At 41.8% G+C, this 11,836-nt stretch overlaps 1 protein-coding gene across 4 annotated transcripts in view; it reads right to left on the bottom strand.

Moving 5' to 3' along the window:
* Nucleotides 1-11,836, bottom strand: part of Cd99l2 (CD99 molecule like 2) — a 68,757-nt gene that overhangs the window by 28,519 nt on the left and 28,402 nt on the right. The window lies entirely within an intron of this gene.

The following is an 11,836-nucleotide window of genomic DNA, read 5'->3' on the forward strand; positions in this document are numbered from 1 at the left end:
GCCTGAACTCACTTTGTAGACCAGGCTGGCCTCGAACTCAGAAATCCGCCTGCCTCTGCCTCCCAAGTGCTGGGATTAAAGGCGTGCGCCACCACACCTGGCTCCTACAATATACTCTTGATATGGTTTTTGTCATTTAAAAAATAAGGGGATGGGAATGCAAATGGAAAACAAAAATCAAAAGTAACTATACTTATACCAGGAAAAAAACAGGCCAGAAGTCAAACGCTCCAACATGATAGAAAGAAGCAGATCATTACATAATTCAAAGGGGCTACTTTATCAACAAGTCAAAATGCGTGTGATATATATCATGCCTCCATCATTAGGCACCCAAACAGATATGTCAATCATTAACAGATATGAACAAAGAATGTAACACAGTAATAGGAAACTTCCATCATCAAATGGATAATCTAAACATACCAAGAAAACAGTGGGTTTTACAAGTATTTACAGACCATTCTTTGCAAATGCACACACAGGTATATCACAGATCATGTGTTAATGCACAAAGCACATCCCAGCAGTGATTACAGAAGAGTAGGATCATATCAAGTCTCTTTTCTGACTACAACAGCATGAAACTAAAACTGAATAATAAGAGATAGCTCACAAACATGTAGAAATTAAACAACAATCTTCTCAACAATCAGTAAGTCAACAAAAAATATTAAGAGGGAAACCAAAAGTAGCACTTGGTGGCATGAGCTTCTAATCCCAGCCCGAGACAAGGTCAAATGGAAACATGATATACTCAAACTGAAAGCAGCCCTGACAGAAAAGCCTCCATCACACCAGCCCTCATGTTACACCTCAGAAAGCTAGAAAATAGAACAAAGGAAAAGCCAAGTAGAGCAAAATATGGTTTTTTAAAATTTAAGGTCAGAATGGAAATAAAATAGAAAGTAGAAAATCAGGCTGGTTGCAAAGATAGCTCTGTGGATGAAGTGCCTGTTGTGTGAGTGTAAGAACACGAGTTTGCATCCCTAGCCACCCTAGGAAAAGTAGCACTTGGTGGCATGAGCTTCTAATCCCAGCCCTGGAGACATAGGGATAAGAATCCCTGAAGCTCTGACTGGTTGAATCAGTGGGATCCAGAGTCTATTCATGTAGTCCAGGCTGGCTTCAAATTTCCTATGTATATGTGTCTGGCCTTAAATACCTGAGGTTTGTTTGTTTTATTTACAGTAAAAAATCAAAATGAGAGAAAACCCAAACAAATTCAGAAATAAAAAAGGAGACAATGCAGCTGCTATCACAAAAATACAAATGATCTTAAATGCCTGCTATGAACATCTATTTTTCAAAAAAGCGGGTAATCTAAAGGACATGATTGAGATGTAGTGTGTGTGTGTGTGTGTGTGTGTGTGTGTGTGTGTGTGTGTGTGTTTGTGTTTTGGGGTGTATATGCATGGCATGCATGCAGTGCCTTCAGAGGCCAGAAGAGGGTGTCAAATCCTCTAGAACTGGAGTTAAAGATGATTGTGATCTGCCATGTGGGTGTTAGGAATCAAACCCAGATCCTGTGGAGAAGCACTCAGTGTTCTTAACTGCCAGGCCATTTCTGGAGCCCACAGAAGAAATGGTTGAATTCACAGAAACATGTAACCTTCCAAGACCAACCCATGGGACACATTTTCTGATAGACACAAAGGCACAGTTCTTCAACCAAATAAAACAACATATTAAAAACACCTTTCCCCATTGTCAAATAGGAATCATCCCAAGTACTGTTGGAAGTATAATCCAGTGTGCTGAGACTGGGGCAGCCAGCACATCAGGTAACCAATGTACACCAAAGAGATTTGAGTACGTGAACCAAACTCTTCATATGGTATTTACAAGGTTCTAGAAGTCTGTAGTTATTTCAACATTTAAATATTTTATATATGCATTTTCAACTTAATCATGCCACTTCTAAATATGTATTTTTTAAAAAATAGTAACATGTACATAAAGCAGAGTGCACAAAGATCTCTATTGTAGCTCTGCTTACAACACTAAAAACAAATACAGGCAGAGCAGTGGTCATCAGAGAAGACCAGCTGGGTGACAGACAGCTCTTCCACACAATGACTTACTGCATCACTGTGCTAGAAAAGATGGGGAATGCCTATATACTGACATGGAATATGTTCTGAAATCCAGCAAGAGACAGAGAATTGTTCTTCCGTGTGTGTGTGTGTGTGTGTGTGTGTGTGTGTGTGTGTGTGTGTGCATCTAAATCTTCAACCATAAAAATGTTCTAGAAGTTCACACATGGAAGCTGCTAATACAGGTTATGTCTAGGGAATTAAGAACAGGAATCAAGCCATGCGTGGTGGCGCACGCCTTTAATCCCAGCACTCGGGAGGCAGAGGCAGGCGGATTTCTGAGTTCGAGGCCAGCCTGGTCTACAGAGTGAGTTCCAGGACAGCCAAGGCTATACAGAGAAACCCTGTCTCGAAAAAACCAAAAAAAAAAAAAAAAAAAAAAGAACAGGAATCAAGAGGAAGGAACTATTTCCTGTCATGGTTACGGCCTGCTTTCTTTTTTCTTTTCTTTTCTTTTCTTTTCTTTTCTTTTCTTTTCTTTTCTTTTCTTTTTTTATTTTTTTAATTGTAATCATGTCCATGTCCTTTTCTTACAATAATTCAAGGTTCTGTATCAGTGTCTCCTAAACCATAAGTCTATCATTCCACTGAGTCTTCTCTTCTTTTAACACTCCTACTTTACCACCCAACAACAAAGGTACACAGTCCACAACAGTATTTTGAGCCAATAACATGTAGAACTGGCCATTCCCTTACCAACTCCTGATATATCTGGCCATGTGTCATTAGGTAAGGGGTTAAGAGCAATAAGACAGAATTTTGTAATATTTAATAATTAATACCTTATTGACTTTGAACTCAACAGACACCAACCATCTCTGAATGAAGCACATACCCTCAAGGTCAATCCTGATCTATTAAGATTTCTTCAAATTCTACAACTAGGGTAAGAATGTAATCCAATAGTGTGGCCCTTAAGAAACATGCATGAAGCCCTGGGTTTCATTTTCAGCACCATAAGACAACACATACCTACAACCCAGCACAGCTAAAACCCAAACAGGCACAGATGTCCTCACAATACACCACATATAGCAAAGGGTATCACACTGATGCTGCTCACCCGTGCTCTAACTCAACTCTGCCTGGGCTGCCAGGAGGCATCCCATATGCTCTTTAGAAAGCAGCTGAAAGCAGTCATCTTAGGCCTAGTTCACAACTCATAAGCTCTGGGATCTGAGAGGGCAGTGTTCCAGCATTCAACAGAAAAGTTACTTCATCCACTGCAGAAGGCCACTAAGAATTGAATAAGAAAACCGCACCACAAGCTGATAACACCTGTTTGAAGTGGTCTTCTTCAAAGTCAAAGATAGAGACGAATTTTAGACACGTTCCCTGTGAACTTGTGTGTGTCCTTGAAAGGGTCTACTGAATAAAGTGCTGGTTCTATCCAACACACCAGGATAGCCACGGCCTGTCCTCTAGCACTGTTTCTTTTGGGGAGAGAAAATTAAACTTGACCTTCCATTGCAACCTGACTTACCAGGAGTGGTGTGGGAAGGCTGTAAAACAATGCAAAATGAGCCCTTGTTAGCCATGATGCCATGAACTGGCTGTATGCCAGCACCTGCCAAAGACTTGATGGAATTATGTGATCCTGGAGAGACTACTTGATGGGCCCTTAAGCAGCCTTGCATTTGGGCTTGATTAATTAATCATTCTTGCCTCCGTTGTTCCTGCCCACTTTACTTTGTTCATCCTGAAAGCACCCTCTTCCAGGTAAATGCATCTTCTACATGCATGCCCTGTCAACATGGCAGCCACTCACTACATAAAATAAGTCAACCATCAGCTAATGTTTAGGCAAGTGTTTTCTCCCATTACTAGTCTTTCCCCTTCCCTCAATTACCAGTGGATAGTGCTGACTATGACTTGGTGAAAAGCCATTTGGGGTTTAGACTGAGGGCAAATTCACCTCTACAGAGAGGTGTGTTTCCTGCCTGCTGATTGGCTAAGAATTTCAGAGGTTGCTGGACCACCTTTCTGCGAAGGATTTCAGAGGTAATATTGGGACATAAGCAGAGCTCATCTCGAAAAAAAAAAAAAAAAGCAGCTCTCATGTGGCCAGTGACAGCCAAAACACACACATACACACACACACACACACACACACACACACACACACACACACACACACACACTTGCTCTTTAAGGATAGTTTCTATTCTGCCTCTTTGATTTGTACATATAAGCAGTTACCATGTTTTCTGAAGGAGAGCTCAGTATAAATCCTAATTGAATAAATAGCTGAACTGCTTCAGTTTTCACATTTCTAAATCATGACTATTTTCTGTAGAAGTGAATAAGAAGAACACTACAAAAAAAAAAAAAAAAAGCCAGGCGTGGTGGCGCACGCCTTTAATCCCAGCACTTGGGAGGCAGAGGCAGGCGAATTTCTGAGTTTGAGGCCAGCCTGGTCTACAGAGTGAGTTCCAGGACAGCCAGGGCTACACAGAGAAACCCTGTCTCGAAAAACAAAAAAAAAAAAAAGAAAGAAAGAAAGAAAGAACACTACAGACATCTTAGTTTGGTAAAGCTAGATGTGTCTGCCTTAATGGAGATTCCATAAAACTGTACTTAAATGTGTTCATGAAAGCCATGATGCAACTCACTTGCCTGGCATCTGGACTAGTGTCTGTGTCAAAACAACTCCAAGGGCACAAAGTAGAGACAGACTTGTTCATTGTTGGCTTAGACGTTTAGGGCACTGACTGCTCTTCCAGAAGACCCAGGTTCAATTCCTAGCACCCACATAGTGGCTCAAAGCTGTTTGTGACACAGTTACCGGGGATCCACCACCCTCATACAGACATGAATGCAGACAAACACCAATGCTCATAAAATAAATTTGAAATTTTAAAATAAATACATAAGTAAAATAATCAGAATCTGACATTGGGGAACAAATTTGTGCCAGATATTTTGCCTGTGGCATAGTTCTTGATCACTTAGACTCAAGGAAGATGGCTCAGTCAACAACATGTTTGCTCTCCAAGCATGAGAGGCTAAGTTTTAACTCTCCAGATTCCATAGAAAAGAGCCAGACATCGAGGTACAAGCTTATCACTCCAGGACTGGGGAGCAGAAACAGATGGATCCCTGGGGCCTGCTGACCAGCCAACCTAGCCTAATTGGTGAACCCTGGATCACAGCCAGAGACTGTCTAAGAAAGTAAGGTATGCATCTCCTGAGGAATGATACCTGAAGTTGACCTCTGACCTCCACAATGCACATATTTTCACAGGCACACACACGTGAATACCCATATACCCACACCCACCCACACACATTTAAAAACAAACTAAACTTGGCCCCTGAAATGAATCATATATAATACATGTGTAATGGTTTGTATATTCTTGGATAAGGGAGTGGCACCATTTGGAGGTGTGGCCTTGTTGGAATAGGTGTGACCTGGCTGGAGTAGGTGTGTCACTGTGGGTGTGGGCTTAAGATCGTCACCCTAGTTGCCTGGAAGTCAGTCTTCCACTAGCAGCCTTTGGATGAAGATGTAGAACTCTCAGTTCTGCCTATGCCATGCCTGCCTGGATACTGCCATGCTCCCACCTTGATGATAATGGACTGAACCTCTGACCCTGTAAGCCAGCCCCAATTAAATGTTGGGTTTTTTTTTTTTTATAAGACTTGCCTTGGTCATGGTGTCTGTTCACAGCAGTAAAACCCTAAGACAACATGTTCACCATCAAACACTAAAGGCCTCACCTGCAGAGATGCTAGCAAAGCCTTGAGTCCCTAGTTCCCTGGACAGAAGACCTCTGGGGCCACAAAACAAAAGGTAAGACTGTAGGTCATGAAAATCAATTCACACTTCTGTGATTTCCATGGGAACGTACCTGAAAACTGCTCATGGGTAGTTCATAGGACAAAGCTACTGGTATGCATGATCAAATCCCCAAATGTTTCTGGTGAAAATAATTCATCATTTTTGGTGCAAACAAGTAAGCGTTGTGTCCAGGCTTCATGCCACAGAAGTCCAGAACAAACCAGGGATGCTACCTGAAATGTGTGCAGCATTCTAACTCATGGTACTCAATCCAGACCTGAACACATTGTCTCGATAAATGTACACTTCTCCACCTCAAAGCATGCTGAGCAATTAATATCCTCTGGGTTAGTTAGGCACTGTGCATTGATAAGGAATGTGAAAATAGCTTGCCTCTTATTCTGATTACTAAATGCATTTTTCTGTCACCACCTGAGCTCCAACTAGTTTCATGAATAAATTTAAACCACTCTCGGAGAGGACAATAATGACAGGAAGGCAGTGGTTCACTAGAAGCCAAGAGTCAGCTCCATCATCAGTTCAACTGCAGTGGCCACTGAGGATTGGATCTGCTAGCTGATTTCAAGTATGCATAGAGCACCCCATGCTCCAATTTCTGCTAGGGAGGGGGAACACTGGTAAACATGGCATTGTTCAAATACAGGCACCAGGGCTGAAAGTCTTTTTGTATATTGCCAGGAAACATCATAGCATCCTATATAGCAGGCTGTTTGATTTCCAATGTCTTGGAAGGATTTGTACAAATTGTAAACGTCACTTCACTGATGAGTGTGTAATTAAAAGGAGCGTCTCATTCTTCATTTCTACACAGAAAATAACATGTTTACGATGGATGTTCACAGACGCAATCACAAATATGTACTGAATGCCCACAAAGAGAACCTCCTGCATGGGAGTCAGAGCTGAGAGCAAAAGGCAAGTGGAGTGGGTGCCTGGGGCTGGAGGTGAAGGGACTGGACTGCTAACGGGCATGAGGTTTCACTTTAGAGCAGCAGAAATTTTCTGGCACCAAATGGATCACTGCATGGCATCATGAGTCCATTGAAAACATTGAAGTATAGATATTGAAATGGTGGATTTTATGTTCTGTAATCATCTACATCTCAACAAAGACTGGTGGGGTGGCTGTCTCCAGGTACTATCCCAGGGCCTTAGAGATCATATGCCCTTTCTTTAAAATGAGGGCCCATTGGCCACAGTGTCTAATAATTAGACAGCATGGGGACTGGAGAGAAGACTCAGCAGCTAAGAGCTGCTCTTGCAGATGATCTAGGTTCAGTACTCAGCACCCACATGATGGCTCATAGAATTCTGTAGCTGCAGTTCCAAAGCCCTCTCTTTTTGATTCCACAGGCACCAGGCATGAATACTGTACATGTATATAAATCAAAAGACTCTTGCACTCAAAATAAATTAATTTAAAAAGAATAATTAGGTAGCAGAAGTGGAAATGGCCACTGAGATACAAAACATGAGGTATCTAGTCACTGCTTAGGTGTCCATAAGCAACCACTTGATCCCACACAGGAGACCTATGTCTCAAAAGATAGTGTCATACCAGATTGACTGTCCCTCTACAAAAGGTGGAATATACATAATGGAAATAAAACCACATGCACAAGCTTTGTCTTGAGATGTTAGAATGCTTGAGGTATAAGCACAGTCCTATGGCTTGAGGCATGCTGCTCTTGGGGCTATAGTACCAACTTCCAAGGATTTTTTGGCCATACAGTCTAGCCAATCAGAAGACTGCCTTCATTGAGAGACTGTCTCAAATAGTAAGGATGACACCAACACCAACTTCTCACTTATACACTCACAGACATGTTCACACATATGTGCACATATACATGAATACACACACAAAAAAACACTAATACAATTTAAGGGCTGAAGTCCTTAAATTTCATTTTCTGTAAAATGAATACGACAACAGATAGTCCACTAAAGTGGACTAGCATGAGGAGTTAACTGGTCATTTTACATAAAGTGTTTATCAAAATATCTGATGCACAGGAATTAACTATCCTTATTGTCATATCTGGTGTTAAGTAGAGCCAACTAAATTGACTATAACTTACAGGACAACAAAGAGACAACAAAGCCATGTTCTTATCTAAACTTATCCCCACCTGATGAACATTTAGATCCTTCTGTTCTGACAAAAGCCTGGGAAATCAATGCACAAAAATGCATCTCCTTCTCATGCAGCTGGTATAAGGAGCAGTGGCTTTCTGTGTAAGTTCTAAGGAGGAGTGGGAAGTTGCATCTGGCTGTGCTTCTTATGTGAACATTTCCAAATCCGAGTCTGGCAGAGAAGATACACCTCAGAAATCACTAGGTCCAATCCACTTGTTTTAATCTGAGATAAAGGTTGATGGCTGCCTTGCAAACAAGAAGAACCTTGGGATGGGAACACTTCTGAGCTCAACATGCAACCAGTCTAAACTACTTGGGTGAATTTCATGCCAGTTAGAGACCCTGGTTCCTGAGGAATGTAAACCAAGGTTTACCACTGGCCTTCACATACATGGGCATCTCACACGCATGTACATTGTCCCCTCTACACACAAACACTCTCCCACATACTAAATAAATGACTAAGTATGGTTGTTTTTCCTCATTATGCCTCAAGCTTGTAGCAGTAGACTGTCACTATAAGACAGCTCATTAGGCAGTACAAATGTACTTACCTGAAGCCTGGGTTGCTTATAGCCCCCATGAGCCAACCTGGGCAGAACCCAGTGCAATTTACACAGAGAGCCCAATGGAGCCCACACAACCTCAGAGGCAAAAAAAAAAAAAAAAAAAAGCAAAGCTATCACATTGTGAGGTGCAGTGTTAGCCATAGGTGTCCCTTCTGTGTTTATAAGCAGGCCTGCATGGAGAATCCCAGTCTGCATTTGCCAGACCCCATCAAGATTTCCATCTTTCCACCTGGCCAAGCTCAGCAGAGGGAGAATGGCAATGACAGTGGCCCAGCCTGGCCCTAGCCCATCCCTTTCTCTGGAATCCTAATCCTACACATTGTCCTAGGGGGGGTGGGGGGGGGAATTCTCTGTCTTCATTACTGTTATAGTAAGTTTCAAAACTGAGAACTGGGAATCCACTGACTTTTCTCCTGTTTGGCAAGTCTGCTTGGTTATTTAGGCTCCCTTGAATTTCCATGTGAATTTTAAGAGCATCCTGCCCATGTCCACACAAGAAGGCTGCTGAGATTTTAATGGGATTGAGTGGAATCTGTAGATCAATTTGAGGAATATCATTCCATCTATTTTTAACATTTTCCATTTTAAAATAGAAAGCCATCTTTTGATTTCACTTCTTCATCTCAGTCCTGCTGTTTTATGTCCCTCCTCTCCATGATTAAATTTATTAAATGTGTATCTAGGCTCTGCTCCCTCCTCTTGAGCCACTTTCCAATGTCTCATAGTCAAATGCCAGTCCTAGGTCCCACATCAGTTTCATTGAGTGACTGGCACAGCTGCCCATGTTATCTATTGCCTAAGTCCAAATCCTACAACCCACCTTACATATGTCTCTCATGCTCTAAAGTCATGCCATCACCAAGAACTATAAATTCATTTCTATAGAATGCCCAAGGACCACTTGCTTCTCTGCATCGAGCAGAAAGCATCTTTCCCTAGAGCCACATGCTGCTTCCCAGGACTTTCAAGACAACACACTTTGTAGAAAATAGGCTTCAAGACAGTCTCCAGATCACAAGTGGGTAGACATCTTTCCTTCTCCTCTCTGAATGCATCCTAGAGCATCACCTTTCAAGCTCCAAAGCTCAACACTGACAGTAAATTCCATAATATGGTCTTCAAAGCCATGTGGCACGATGTGGCCCTAATCATCTAGGCCTTTCAATGTTTCATGTGCCTTTAAAGACTATTTTCAAGTTGTTCATGCTAGCTGTGCAATTTTTAGAAAATATAAGCAGAAATTTGAAGTAAAATGACAGCAAGAAGGTTGAGGGTATAGGTTAGTGATAGAGTGCTTATTAGCAGCTATGAGACCCATGTTTCAAGCTCTAGCTACAAATATATAAATCAGCAAGTGATGACATGATAAGCCTTTCTAAAGAAAGTATACTAAATGAATTAAACAAGTCATAGAATATACATACTAGCCAGGCGGTGGTGGTGCACACCTTTAATCCCAGCACTTGGGAGGCAGAGGCAGGCAGATTTCTGAGTTCGAGGCCAGCCTGGTCTACAAAGTGAGTTCCAGGACAGCCAGGGCTATACAGAGAAACCCTGTCTCGAAAAACAAAACAAACAAACAAAAACAAAACTATCCCCCCCACACACACACACACACGCTAAATGGTAGCACTCACACAAGGTCCCTGGAATAATGGTGTTTTCAGAGACAGAAAATGGAATAGGAGATACGTAGGGCAAATAGGAGGACTAGGGGCAAAAATATGGGAGGTGGCTTAATGGGGAAAAGGTTTCAACTCTACAACACATTAAAATTGATCAAGATTCCAGTTGCATAAAAAGGTGGATATAAGAATTGGAGAAGGCTAAAGAGATGGCTCAGTAGTTAACAGCATTTGCTGTTCTTCTAGTGGACATGAGTTCAGTTCCCAGCACTCATGGCAAGGATTCACAACCATCTCTAACTCCATGGCATGGATTCACAACCATCTCTAACTCCATGGCAAGGATTCACAACCATCTCTAACTCCATGGCAAGGATTCACAACCATCTCTAACTCCAGATCCAAGGGATCTGATGTCATTGGACACCCACATACTTATGACACACAGAGACACACATAAATTCATATAAATAAAACTACAATCTAAAAGTAAATACAACTGGGAGATGGCTAAGTGGATAAACTGTTCACCACAAGCAAAACTAGCTCAGTTCACTTCTTCAGTCTGAGTGTAAATGCCAGTGTTCTTCAGTAAGATGGAAAGCAGAGGCAGAAGAATCTCTGGTAGCTCAAAAGCTAGCCTGGTGTACAGAGTGGTAAACAACAACAACAACAACTCCTAACGCAAGCAAGGTAGAAGGCAAGGGTGACAACTGAGGCTGTCTTCTGACAACTCTTGCATGCATGCACTTACACAAACAAACATGCATACGCATCACACACAAAAATAAGAACTTGGGCAGCTGTATCATCCAAAGGCCCACATAAGACTGGTCTTCCTGAGTCTTGTGTATTTACTGTATCCTTTAAGTTTCATGAGCTTCCTGGACCTTTTAACCTTTGTTAGGCACCAGAGGGGAAATTTTCATTTCAATTAGGAGAGAGTGGATAAGCACCACTACCCTTAGGACTAGAGCAATGATCAACTCTTGCCGAAACTTTGTTATTGGGGGCAGGTGACATTTTATCTGGACCAAGTTGGTGACCAGAGAACATAGTTCATGTGGACAAAGGAAAGGAAGAGAGGAGACTCATCTGAATCCAACTTCTGCTGCCATCCAAGCATTATGTTGTGATGGTCAGAGTGTAGGCTGCTAAGGCAAGCATTGGGTATACAACAGGAATTCCATTTACTTAGCTACAGACCTATTGAGGATCAAGTTCTTCCGAAAATCATTGCTACTGGTGACAAAGTAATTGACATCCAAGCCAGTTTCTCACCTCCAGATAGTTTAATGTTTAATTTGTCGAAAGCACAGTGGTCATATGATCCCAATAAAAGCCATAATGAAATACCACATTTTAGCTTTGGATGGCTTCACAGAGCTCACCAGAGCAGTGCCAACAAAGCAGGAAATTTCAATATAGGTCCATTTACAAGCACTAACTATACACTTAAAAACAGTCAAAGAGCCAGGTGTGAAGATTCCCACTTCTAATCTTAACACTTGGGATGCTATGGCACAAGGACTGCCATGGTTTTGAGGCCTGTCAGGAATACATAGTAAGTTCCAAGCCAGCCTGGGCTAGACACTAAGTTCC

This window comes from Mus pahari, chromosome X (assembly GCF_900095145.1).
Source record: "Mus pahari chromosome X, PAHARI_EIJ_v1.1, whole genome shotgun sequence".
Taxonomy (NCBI): Eukaryota; Metazoa; Chordata; class Mammalia; order Rodentia; family Muridae; genus Mus; species Mus pahari.